This window comes from Bufo gargarizans, chromosome 2 (assembly GCF_014858855.1).
Source record: "Bufo gargarizans isolate SCDJY-AF-19 chromosome 2, ASM1485885v1, whole genome shotgun sequence".
NCBI lineage: Eukaryota > Metazoa > Chordata > Amphibia > Anura > Bufonidae > Bufo > Bufo gargarizans.
Genome location: NC_058081.1, coordinates 464313333 through 464327642, shown reverse-complemented (window position 1 = coordinate 464327642; position 14310 = coordinate 464313333).

The following is a 14310-nucleotide window of genomic DNA, read 5'->3' as shown; positions in this document are numbered from 1 at the left end:
TAACTAAAAAGCATGAATTGCGGTCATATTGGTCCACGAACCCAATTCATCACATGCCCATGTTCTCTGCTGCTATGTCCAGGGCACGTTTTGAGGCTATCCTGCGTTTCCTGCACTTTAGTGATAACAGCACCTCCCGTCCCAGAGGCCACCCTGCTTTTGACCGGCTCCACAAAATTCGGCCCCTCATAGACCATTTCAACCTGAAATTTGCAGATTTGTATACCCCAGAGCAAAACATCTGCGTAGACGAGTCCCTGATACATTTTACCGGGCGCCTTGGCTTCAAACAATACATCCCAAGCAAGCGCGCCCGGTATGGGGTCAAATTGTATAAGCTCTGTGAAAGGGCCACAGGCTATACCCACAAATTTCGGATCTATGAGGGAAAAGATCAGACCCTGGAGCCGGTCGGTTGCCCTGACTACCTGGGGAGCAGTGGGAAGACAGTTTGGGACTTGGTGTCACCCTTATTCGGCAAGGGGTACCATCTTTATGTGGACAATTTTTACACAAGTGTGGCCCTCTTTAGGCATTTGTTTCTAGAACGGATTGTCGCCTGTGGTACAGCGCAAACTAGTCGCGCGGGCTTCCCCCAACGGCTCGCTAGCACCCGTCTTGCAAGGGGGCAGAGGGCCTCACTGTGTAACGAAGAACTGCTCGCGGTGAAATGGAGAGACAAGCGTGACGTTTACATGCTCTCCTCCATTCACGCAGACACGACAATACAAATTGAGCGAGCAACCCGTGTCATTGAAAAGCCCCTCTCAGTCCACGACTATAACCTTAACATGGGAGGAAGGACTTCAATGACCAGATGTTGTCTCCGTATTTAGTTTCCCGCAGAACCAGACGCTGGTATAAGAAGGTGTCTGTATACCTAATTCAATTGGCTGCATATAATAGTTTTGTTCTCTACAGTAAGGCTGGGAGATATGGATCCTTCCTCAAATTTCAGGAAGAGATCATCGAGAACCTCCTGTACCCAGGAGGTTTCGTGGCCCCATCCACCAGTGTAGTTAGCCGTCTACACGAGCGACATTTCCCCAATGTCGTTCCTGGTACCTCAACCCAACCGTCACCCCGAAAAAGATGTCGTGTCTGTAGCAGGAGTAGAATAAGGCGTGACACCCGCTATTTCTGTCCTGACTGTCCTGACCACCCTGCCCTATGCTTTGGAGAGTGTTTCCGGAAGTACCACTCACAGGTACACTATTAGCATAGGGATCATCTCACCAGGACAGGCACACAGGGCTATTAGGGCCCATTCACTCACACAGCTGCTGCAAACCTCTCCTTTCACCTGGGACAAAGTGCATAACGCACTTCGCCACATCTTTGGGCGATTTGCGCTTTGCACATTGACCCATGGGGAAGGAGAGGTTTGTTCTATAAAGGTAAAAAAAAAAAAAAAAAAAAAGCACCAGTAAGCAAAAAGGTTAATGTTCAGTTAAAAAAGTTAAAGTTTATATATTCTGTTCCAAAGTTACTAAAATTATTGTGTTGCGGCCTGGTTTTTTATTTATTTTTTACCTTCCAGGTGGACCAACCGATCGACGTTGCGCTGCTGTCAGATTACACGCAAGTCGGTGTATGCGGCGCTGCAAGACGAGATTTCTCCTCTGCAGTAACAGATACATTTGCCGAGGCATACGAGCTGAGGAGGAGGCAGCGTTCCTATGCTTTGGCAAACACTTTGTATGTAAAAAAATAAAATAAAAAAATCCCGGCAATGATTTATTCATCCACATCGATTGATGTGAATGGAGAAATCTGGTTTGCCAGGGCATATGAGCTAAGTGGGTATGGATGTTGGGCGGAGCTCCTATGTCCTGGCAGACGCCTTTCCCCTCCTTTTTTTTTTTTGGCAGAGATTTTTTCATCCACATTGATCGATGCGAATGAAGAAATCTGTGCCGTTCATTTTTTTCTTTCAGCACAGAGGCTGAACGGAAAAAAAAATCTCATTACCTGTATGCTCAATATAAGGAGAATAGCAGAAACTCCTAATGCTGGCCATACATGTAATGATTGCGGAGACCCTCAAATGCCAGGGCAGTACAAACACCCCACAACTGACCCCATTTTGAAAAGAAGACACCCCAAGGTATTTGCTGAGGGGCATATTGAGTCCATGAAAGATTTAAATTTGTGTCCTAAGTTAGCGGAAAGTGAGACTTTGTGAGAAAAAACAAAAAAAAAATCAATTTCCGCTAACTTATGCCCAAAAAAAAAAATTTCTATGAACTTGCCAGGCCCCTCATTGAATACCTTGGGGTATCTTCTTTCCAAAGTGGGGTCACATGTGGGGTATTTATACTGCCCTGGCTTTTTAGGGGCCCTAAAGCGTGAGAAGAAGTCTGGGATCCAAATGTCTAAAAATGCCCATCTAAAAGGAATTTGGGCACCTTTGCGCATCTAGGCTGCAAAAAAGTGTCACACATCTGGTATCGCCGTACTCAGTAGAAGTTGGGGAATGTGTTTTGGGGTGTCATTTTACATATACCCATGCTGGGTGAGAGAAATATCTTGGTCAAATGCCAACTTTGTATAAAAAAATTGGAAAAGTTCCTAGAACTCCTAGAATTTTTTATTTTTTGTCGCAAGTTAGTGGAATATGAGACTTTGTAAGGAAAAATAAAAAAATAAAAAAATCATCATTTTCCGCTAACTTGTGACAAAAAAGAAAAAATTCTAGGAACTCGCCATGCCCCTCACGGAATACCTTGGGGTGTCTTCTTTCCAAAATGGGGTCACTTGTGGGGTAGTTATACTGCCCTGGCAATTTAGGGGCCCAAATGTGTGAGAAGTACTTTGCAATCAAAATGTGTAAAAAATGGCCTGCAAAATATGAAAGGTGCACTTTGGAATATGTGCCCCTTTGCCCACCTTGGCAGCAAAAAAGTGTCACACATCTGGTATCGCTGTACTCAGGAGAAGTTGGGGAATGTGTTTTGGGGTGTCATTTTACATATACCCATGCTGGGTGAGAAAAATATCTTGGTCAAATGCCAACTTTGTATAAAAAAATGGGAAAAGTTGTCTTTTGCCAAGATATTTCTCTCACCCAGCATGGGTATATGTAAAATGACACCCCAAAACACATTCCCCAACTTCTCCTGAGTACGGCGATACCAGATGTGTGACACTTTTTTGCAGCCTAGGTGGGCAAAGGGACCCACATTCCAAAGGTCACCTTTCGGATTTCACCGGTCATTTTTTACAGATTTTGATTGCAAAGTACTTCTCACACATATGGGCCCCTAAATTGCCAGGGCAGTATAACTACGCCACAAGTGACCCCATTTTGGAAAGAAGACACCCCAAGGTATTCTGTGAGGGGCATGGCGAGTTCCTAGAATTTTTTTTATTTTTTGTCGCAAGTTAGTGGAATATGAGACTTTGTAAGAAAAAAAATAAAAATAAAAATAATCATCATTTTCCGCTAACTTGTGACAAAAAATAAAAAGTTCTATGAACTCACTATGCCCATCAGCGAATACCTTAGGGTGTCTACTTTCCGAAATGGGGTCATTTGTGGGGTTTTTCTACTGTTTGGACATTGTAGAACCTCAGGAAACATGACAGGTGCTCAGAAAGTCAGAGCTGCTTTAAAAAGCGGAAATTCACATTTTTGTACCATAGTTTGTAAACGCTATAACTTTTACCCAAACATTTTTTTTTTTTATCAAAGACATGTAGAAATATACATTTATATATGGATGTCGTTTTTTTTGCAAAATTTTACAGCTGAAAGTGAAAAATGTCATTTTTTTGCAAAAAATCTTTACATTTTGATTATTTGATATTTTGATATTTTTAATAACAAAAAAAGTAAAAATGTCAGCAGCAATAAAATACCACCAAATGAAATCTCTATTAGTGAGAAGAAAAGGAGGTAAAATTCATTTGAGTGGTAAGTTGCATGACCGAGCGATAAACGGTGAAAGTAGTGTAGTGCAGAAGTGTAAAAAGTGGCCTGGTCATGAAGGGGGTTTTAGCTAGCGGGGTTGAAGTGGTTAAACACATATCCAGGTAATCATATTAGCATTGCCACAATAGAACCCAGAGTGTTCGTAGACCTATAGTGCTGAAATATGCGGTCCTCCGGCACCGGATGTGACAAGCACATGACCGGATGCCGCAATGAACCGCACGGTGGAACGCATTGCGCGCTCCACTGTGAGTGGTGGAGCACACGGTTCACTCGTCATGTGGAGAAGGAGCCGGAGGGATAAGGAACTGGAGGGAGGACCAAAACAGCACTCGGCACCATGGGGAAAGAAGCGCAGGGACCCATAAAGTAGAAGGGGCAGAGCCACAAATATACTCCATATGTAACACCATATTATTGTTATACAATAAAGTGAGGATCAATGTGGTGTGATAGTATTGTATCTAAAATGGGGGCATATTGTTTGGACATATCCAATTGGAATACTGAATATAAAACAATGAGATTTGACAATAATGTGACTGAAATAATGGCCCATCAATGCAAAAGTACAATGATAAATCATAAATAAATAAATAATCAAAAATAAATATGCTGATAATGGTAACAGTGACAAACATATATATAAATATAATCAAAATGTGTAAAAATACACGTATACACGTATCCCATGTGCAAGATATTGTTGATACTCAATTAAGTGATTTTGCGTACAATGTTATGACCGCAATAGCAAAAATATAGATCCCCACAGGATGTACTGACGTAATGGTCGTGAGAGTCACGTATATATATATACATATATATATATATATATATATATATATACACACAGCCATGTGCATATATCCATACACATACACGTGACAAAAAATAAATAAAAAAAGGGGAGGGAAAGTATGAATCCAAAACGTCATAAGGAGGACCCTTAACACAGGTCCTCCCTCCACTTTGTTATCCCTCCGGCTCCTTCTCCACATGACGAGCGGACCGCGCGCTCCACCACTCACAGCGGAGCGCGCGATGCGTTCCACCGCGCGGTTCATTGCGGCATCCGGCTTCCGGTCATGTGCTTGTCACATCCGTTGCCGGAGGACCGCATATTTCAGCACTATAGGTCTACGAACACTCTGGGGTCTATTGTGGCAATGCTAATATGATTTCCTGGATATGTGTTTAATATATGTACACCAAAGATATGATGCCATCAGATCCCCTGCTATTTTTAATATACTGACGATGTGACAGGTGGAACACAAATGCGTTCCACCTGCTAACTACATGAACTTTCTACTTCTAGTTTCCGGTCATGTTTCGCCCTGCACTTCTATACATGGCATTTTTCTGATTGATTCTTCTGCTGCACAGGTGAATGTTATTTGAACCTCATTTATTACCTCATATAAGGTGATGCCCCAGCATTTGACCCTCTACCCCCGAGGAAGCCGGATTGCTCCGGCGATACGCGTTGGGCACTTTCTCATCTTTTCAGGTCCACTGTACCAGCGGCTCATGTAGGTTCGGCTCTTTTATTGTGACCCTATTTAGGTCTGTCTATATCCCTAGAAGTCTTACCTTATGTTACATTTGCTTTACACTCTACATTGGATTCATATGCTGGTGTATAATATTTTGGCCTATGGTGGGGCTATTCAGTGGACCTGTATGTGCTGGTTATATATTATTGCATACTGCACTTTGTTCTAATTGTATACAATTTTTTAATGTGTCTGTTGGTGTATCTAATAAACTTTATATTTTTTATACTGATCTATTGTCGGATGTGCATTTATAGGGTGGTTCTGGTGACTCCTTCTTGGGTCCATATTGTTTCATGTTCTCTTTTACCGCCCTTTGCACTCCGTAGATTATGTGGTGTGCCCCCTGACTTGGTTACTTGATAAACCATCTGTTAGTTTGGTGGGTCAACAAAGAATGAGGGGAGAGTTAAATAAGGGACGTGGCCCTGGTCGTGGTGCTGCTGGTGTTGGTGGAGCTCCTGGCGCAGGGAGAGGACGTGGTAGATCTGTGCCAGATATACGCACAAGTGAACCACATTCCTCAGGTGCGAGTAGGTGACAAAACCTTCAGCGTTATTTGGTAGGCCCAAATGCCGCTCTAAGAATGGTGAGGCCAGAACAAGTACAGGCGATAGTAGATTGGGTGGCTGACAGTGCCTCTAGTTCCTTCAAATTGTCTCCCACCTGGTCCCCAGCTGAAAGCTCAGAGTTGGCACCTGTAGCCCATGGCCATCTGTCTTTCACCTCACTCCCTTGCAAATCAGCCAAGCAGTATGAGCCCCAAGTCAGGCAGCAGTCTCTTACTCTTTTTGATGACTCTGCTGGCAGTGGTTCTGTGGGCCATCCTCTTAGCCCTGCCCCAGAAGTGGAAGAGATTGAGTGCACCGATGCCCAACCACTTATGTTTCAGAATGAGGACATAGAAAGACCACCGCAGAACGTCTCTGATGATGATGAAACATAGGTGTCAACTGCTGGGGCTTTCTGCAGTTTGCTGGGGTCGAAGATGATGTGGAGGATGATGAGGTCCTAGACCCCACATGGAATCAAGGTCATAGGAGTGACGTGTGCAGTTCAGGTTGGTGGTAGGCGGTGGTTGCAAAGAGGCACCAGCACAGCAAAAGAGGGAGCAGGGTGCAAAAGTGGAGTGGCCATCCCCTAGACAGTACGCCTGCTACTGCCCACCGCACCCAGGGACCGAGCACACCAAAGCCAGCTCCAAAGAGTTCCCTGGTGTAGCAGTTCTTCAGACAATGTGCTGACGACAAGACACAAGTGGTTTGCACGCTGCGCAATCAGAGCCTGAAGCAAGGCATAAACGTTCTAAACCTGAGCTTAACCTGCATGACCAGGCATCTACATGCAAAACACAAGCTGCAGTGGAGTAAACACCTCAAAATCCAAGAAAGGTCTCAGGCTCCTCCTGCTATTGGTTTTACAGTCTTATGACAACAGACTAATAGTTTGGTTAGAAGACTACGAAACCAATAGATGGCGGTGTTCATAACTCAATAGCCCCATCTATTGGTTTCATAGTCTTCTCACAAGAATATTAGACTGAGTCTTATGACAAGCTTATTAGTGTAGCCTTTTGCATGGAAAATAAAAATTAGCAATTAGAATATTTGTGATCTACACTAGGATGATATCTGACACTGGGAAAGCTGGGTAATAACTTAGTGATAAAATATGACACTGGAAAAGCTGGGTAATAACTGAATGATAAAATCTGACACTGGGAAAGCTAGATAATACAAACCGGATTCCAAAAAAGTTGGGACACTAAACAAATTGTGAATAAAAACTGAATGCAATGATGTGGAGATGGCAAATGTCAATATTTTATTTGTAATAGAACGTAGATGACAGATCAAACTTTTAATCCGAGTAAATGTATCATTTAAAGGAAAAATACGTTGATTCAAATTTTCACGGTGTCAACAAATCCCCAAAAAGTTGGGACAAGTAGCAATAAGAGGCTGGAAAAAGTAAATTTGAGCATAACGAAGAGCTGGAAGACCAATTAACACTAATTAGGTCAATTGGCAACATGATTGGGTATAAAAAGAGCTTCTCAGAGTGGCAGTGTCTCTCAGAAGCCAAGATGGGTAGATGATCACCAATTCCCACAATGTTGCGCAGAAAGATAGTGGAGCAATATCAGAAAGGTGTTACCCAGCGAAAAATTGCTAAGACTTTGCATCTATCATCATCAACTGTGCATAACATCATCCGAAGATTCAGAGAATCTGGAACAATCTCTGTGTGTAAGGGTCAAGGCCGTAAAACCATACTGGATGCCCGTGATCTCCGGGCCCTTAAACGACACTGCACCACAAACAGGAATGCTACTGTAAAGGAAATCACAGAATGGGCTCAGGAATACTTCCAGAAACCATTTTCAGTGAACACAATCCATCGTGCCATCCGCCGTTGCCAGCTGAAACTCTACAGTGCAAAGAAGAAGCCATTTCTAAGCAAGATCCACAAGCTCAGGCGTTTTCACTAGGCCAGGGATCATTTAAAATGGAGTGTGGCAAAATGGAAGACTGTTCTGTGGTCAGACGAGTCACGATTCAAAGTTCTTTTTGGAAATCTGGGACGCCAAAGAGGACAAAGAGGACAAGGACAACCCAAGTTGTTATCAACGCTCAGTTCAGAAGCCTGCATCTCTGATGGTATGGGGTTGAATGAGTGCGTGTGGCATGGGAAGCTTGCATGTCTGGAAAGGCACCATATGGGAACAACATATGCTCCCATCCAGACATTATCTCTTTCAGGGAAGACCCTGCATTTTTCAACAAGATAATGCCAGACCACATTTTGCATCAATCAACATCATGGCTGTGTAGGAGAAGGATCCGGGTACTGAAATGGCCAGTCTGCAGTCCAGATCTTTCACCTATAGAGAACATTTGGCGCATCATAAAGAGGAAGGTGCAACAAAGAAGGCCCAAGATGATTGAACAGTTAGAGGCCTGTATTAGACAAGAATGGGAGAGCATTCCTATTTCTAAACTTGAGAAACTGGTCTCCTCGGTCCCCAGACGTCTGTTGAGTGTTGTAAGAAGAAGGGTAGATGCCACACAGTGGTGAAAATGGCCTTGTCCCAACTTTTTGGGGATTTGTTGACACCATGAAATTCTGATTCAACATATTTTTCCCTTAAAATGGTACATTTTCTCAGTTTAAACTTTTGTTCCGTGATTTATGTTCTATTCTGAATAAAATATTAGAAGTTGGCACCTCCACATCATTGCATTCAGTTTTTATTCACGATTTGTATAGTGTCCCAACTTTTTGGGAATCCAGTTTGTAGCTCAGTGAAGATATCTGACACTGGGAAAGGTGGGTAATAACTCAGTGATAAAATCTGACACTGGGAAAGTTGGGTAATAATTCAGTGAAGATATCTGACAATGGGGAAGGTGGGTAATAACTCAGTGATGATATCTGACACTGGGAAAGCTGGGTAGTAAGTCAGTGATAATATCGGACACTGGAAAAGCTGGGTAATAACTCAGTGATGATATCTGACACTGGGATAGCTGGGTAATAACTCAGTGAAGATATCTGACACTGGAAAAGCTGGGTAGACTCAATGTAGATCGCAAATATTTTAATCACTAATTTTTATTGCAAATTTTTCATGCAAAAGTATACACTGATAAGCTTGTCATAAGACTCATAGTCTAATATTCTTGTCAGAAGACTATGAAACCAATAGATGGCACTATTGAGTTATAACCAGCACCATCTATTGGTTTCATAGTCTTCTGACAAACCTATTAGTCTGTTGTCAGAAGACTGTGAAACCAATAGATGGCACTGTTCATAACTCAATAGTGCCATCTATTGGTTTTCATAGTCTTATGACAACTGAAAAACAAGGCAGATTCTGCTCACTTTCCCATATGCCCATGTTTATGCAAATGAGTTTTCGCATGACAAAACTGTATAGAAAGGCTATTGAATATTATGTTAGGACAATCAGAAAACGTTTTTGTCGCCCTAATGATATTGATCTAGGTGTGCAGGTCCACCTAAGCCATCCAACAGATGCAAAATAACTTTGAGTTTTACTGGTTCTCAGTCAGATGAGAGCTGGTTTGGAATATCTCATAGTGCAAAAGGCTGCAATTGTAAGTTATGCTGGCTGTTATCTGTCTGATGGATAGATTGATGGCTTGCACATACCTGGCCTTTGGCATATAGCCTTTGTGTGGTTGTCTATTGTATGTCGTACATAATAGGAGTCTAAGACGCATTCAACTATCCTCTGAATGCTGTTTCCAAACCATTTTGATGGGGTTTCCATCAATTTCTAACCTTTTTTTATGAACCCTCTTCTGTTCTGAGCAGGGGGTGCCTGGGGTGCTCCCATTGATTTCCATTGTGCTCGGGTGCTTGGTAGAACATACAAGCATACCAATGTGTTCAGCCAAAGCACATGAGTACCTTGGTGCTCGCTCAACACTAATGTTGTTTTAAATATTCCACGGTAGAGGGGTATAATTGATGTTGAATACATCTGAGGCGGAAGCGGTTAATTTAATTCCTAGGTAGGGGAGATAATGTTCAACCCATTTAAATTGGAATTTCTGTTTAATAACTGCGACCACTCTTGAAGGGATTCCAAGGTTTAATATTTGTGACTTAGTTGTGTTTATTTTCTAATATGAAGCCTTATAAAAATGTGTTAAAATAGTGTAGATAGTTTGTTAAGATACGGTGGGGTTAGACAACAGAAGAAGAACATTGTCTGCAAATAGACCAATTTGGTGGCCTCTGTCTGAAGCAGGAATTCACGAAATGAGGGAGGAGGATTTGATGTTAAGGGCTAAAGGTTCCATTATTAAGATGAAAATTAAAGGGGAAAGGGGGCATCCCTGCCTAGTTCCGTTAGTGATAGTGAAGGAGTAGGATTTGAATCCTAAAGAATACGCATATGCGTGAGGAGTAGAGTATAAATCAAATAAACTGATGAGAAAGGGGCCAGAAGGGCGGAGCTAGCGCCAGACCTGAATGGACGTGTGTGCTTGAGCTCTGCTGCTCAGACCCGGCTTAATAGCAGCTAATGTCAGTTTATTAACCTGAAAGATGGGCAAGATTGGCCAGCAACGAACAGGGGACTCATCCCTTCCTCCCAAGCACCAGTCAAACTGCGGCGACATGGATAAATTCATCAAAAAAGCTGCAGCGATATGTGCCGCGAGGGAGACTAAAATGGCGCCGGAGCCCAGGAGAGAGACGGAGGAGAGCGAGGCCGAGATACAAGCTGAAACCAGCGACATGGAAGATTCAAGGCATCGCAAGCATCTCCCGATTTCAAGAAAATACCTGGACTCCGCTCTCCAAAGAGCTATGGAACCGCTTGTCAGCGAACTCTCCTCCATGAGGCAAGACGTCAGACATATTGGCGGCAGATTGGAGGCCTTAGAGAACAATCAAGCCGCAATCCTGGATTTTCAAACTGGCAACGGCCTTTAACCTTCAAAAATGCCAAGCACACCTAAATGTAGTGTTCAGCGCCCTGGAAGACCAGGAGAACCGTGGGAGAAGGAATAACCTCAGATTCTGAGGAGTTACAGAGACAGAATCCGCACAAGATTCCTCCGCCATAGTGAAGGAGATATGCGAAAAATTGATGGGCCCAGAGCGCTCTGCTTCTATTATAATCGAGAGAGCCCACAGGGCACTGCGCCCAAAACCACAAGGCAACGAACCCCCCAGGGATATAATTTGCCGGTTCCTCCACTTCCAAGATAAAGAAGCCATAATAAACAAGGCTCGTTTACCGGGTGGAGCTAAATATAATGGGGTGCCGATTAATATCTTCCAAGACCTTGCTCCGGTGACCCTACAGAAACGTAGGTCTCTCAAGCCCCTCACAGATTGGCTTAGGAACAACAAGATCTTATACCGTTGGCAGTTCCCGTTCGGTCTGTCATTTTCGCATCAAGGCAGGAGGATTACCATCAAGTCGCACGTGGACCTAGGCCCAGCATTTGATTTACTAGATATCAATCCCCTGGACATTGAAGATTGGGACGCTATCCAGGACATTACTGCTCTTCCTAAACTGCCTAAGGTGACAGCGTTCGAGCTGAAAGGGACACCTAAAGCACAAAGACAGAAAGAGAAGAAGAAAAGTCATCCTCTTACCCCTAGGCGTATTGCGACTGACGTCTTCTGAAATTGTGACTTTTCGCGTCTTGGCAGTTTTATTCGCATCGGATGAGTATCAACCAATTTATCCCCTTGTCTTCCTCACTTACCCTGGCCCCCTGTAATTTGTCTCTGTTATACCTCCAGCTTTCCCCAATGTAATACTTTCTACCACCTCTCTGACTCTCTAAACCTGTCATCTGATGTACTCTAATGTAGCTCTAAAAATTGCCCTAATGTACATTGTACTTGTTCGCAAGTTGCGATTGGATGCGGCCATAAATTGTATAGCATATCGAGATTTTCTTAAGGTTTACTGGACGGGACATTACGTGTTTAAAACGATGTCTGTCTAGTAACTGATATATCTAGCTGAACACTGTTAGATGTTTCGTTGCGATTCACGAGGAGTCTTCTGTTAGCCTCTTCGGTAATTATTTGTCATCATGCGCATTATTACAGCCAGATTATTTTCTTTACCTACATGATACAGTCAGATTTTGATTGCATATATACCCTATATCACCGGCGTGTACATAACAGGCGATTTGCTATTGGTATACTCCGGAGATATTCGGGGGTGTCTGTTTTAAGACAGATTGAAGGCTAATTCAGAGACCGTTGTATGCACAAGCTCGTCACTTCCTTTTTTCCAGTGTTGTTTTATTGCGCAGCTTTACACATTAGATCACTGTATGCGCTCAGCACCTCTACACTATTTTAATGATTGGTTACCCCTGCTGAGGGATTAGCCTTTATTTGGTTTCTCTGGTCTTATTAGACGGTCCAGTGATAGGTGTTTAACCGTCATTACGAAGTCGCAACTCGATATAACGTATGCGATTGAATACCTTCTTTAATTATATCGCAGTTCAGGATTTTCTCAAGTTTTACTAGACGAGACATGGCGTATCCGAATTGATGTCCATCTAGTAACTGATTATCTAGCTGTTTACTGTTAAATACCTAGTTGCGTTTCACGTAGTGTCTTTTGTTGGCCATGGGGGGAATTAGTTGTCATTTCGCGCTTTATAGTCCGATTCGGTTCTTTATTCGCATGATATAGTCATATTTAGACCTCAAAATTCCTGGTAGCTCCGGCATATGCGCATCAGGCGATTTTGCTCTCGGTATACTCAGGTGATATTCGGTCACAGCTGCTCAAGGCAGGTCTTAGGCTATCTCAGCGACCGTGGTTATGCGCAGGCCCGTCACTTCCTTCTTCCAGTGGTGTTCTTTTGCGCATTTTTAGGCGACAGGTCTTTATATGTACTCAGCGCCTTTGAAGTATTTGCATAATTAATTACATCGGGTGATGTTCTAACCTATACATTGTTCTTGGACTTATTTGTTGGTCCAGAGAGAGGTGGATAGTCGACGCTACGTGAACGCAACCTGGTATCAGAATCTTAGAGGTATCTTGTGAGTCAGGAACTCAGGTAGCTGATATAAGCTATATACTGTAACAGGTTGCTCACACTCATGCGATTTTATACTGTATAGATGTGGTCACACTACAAGAGGTCTGTATAATTACACTGAGGCCGACTCTCGGTTTGGCGTTCCCCGTGTAGGTCCAGTTTATACGTACTCTGGGACCTTTAATTTCTTCCCCCTTTCCCCGCAAACCGTAGTTGTGACCCTCTAGACCTCTATCTCGATGGCCACTGCCCTCTAATGTATATTTTAGTCGACTTCTTGACTGACTGACCGGTCATATTCGACCTTTAATGCCGGGTCCAAAATAGGCGAATGCCATTTCCCCCCCTTACTGGAGTCCCTCGGGACCCTTATGTAGTTTCCAACTTTTCTTTGTTTGTTTTAATTATAGTGTTTAACTGTTTTCGCAGGTCTTTCATTGTGTGGAGCACTATCCATCCGAGACAGGTCACTCCATCATTTGGACTTCAACCTTTTCCCTGGCTGGGTCATCCCACTATTAAGTATTATACTCAAATTTTCATTTTGACTAATATACAGACACGTATGCTTCAGCATTTTTGTCCTTTCTCCTTGTTCCCATTATGGCTCTTAAAATTGCCTCCTATAATGTAAAAGGTTGCAACTCGCCTTCTAAACGAAGTCAGATTTTTGGAATTTTGAGAAAGGATAAAGCTAATATTGTGTTCCTACAGGAGACCCACTTCAAGTCCCAGCACCTCCCAAATTTGTCTTATTCTTATTTCTCCAACTGGTATCACTGTGGCTCTCCTACATCTAATTCCAAAGGAGTAAGCATTGGGTTCCAGAGCAAAGTACCTTTCATTCTAGAGGACCAGCTGAGTGACCCAGAGGGTCGTTTCATAATGGTCAAAGGGAAGATAGGGCAACATCTATACACTTTCATAAATCTGTATGCTCCGAATACCCGACAGATTCCTTGGATTAAATCTGTATTAGCAAAATCAGAGCCATTCAGAGACGGTGTTACGGTAATGGGAGGGGACTTAAATCTTGTCCTGAATCCGCTGATAGATTCCTCCTCGCATAAATCTGTCCAATCCCAAAAAGGTATCCGTTCCCTTATTCGGACACTATCAAAAGCTCACTTAATTGATGCCTGGCGAACTATTCATCCAGACTCCAAGGACTATACCTTTTTCTCACCAATGCATAAGTCCTATCACCGCCTGGACTATCTGTTTATTTCAAGGGAACATCTTCAGC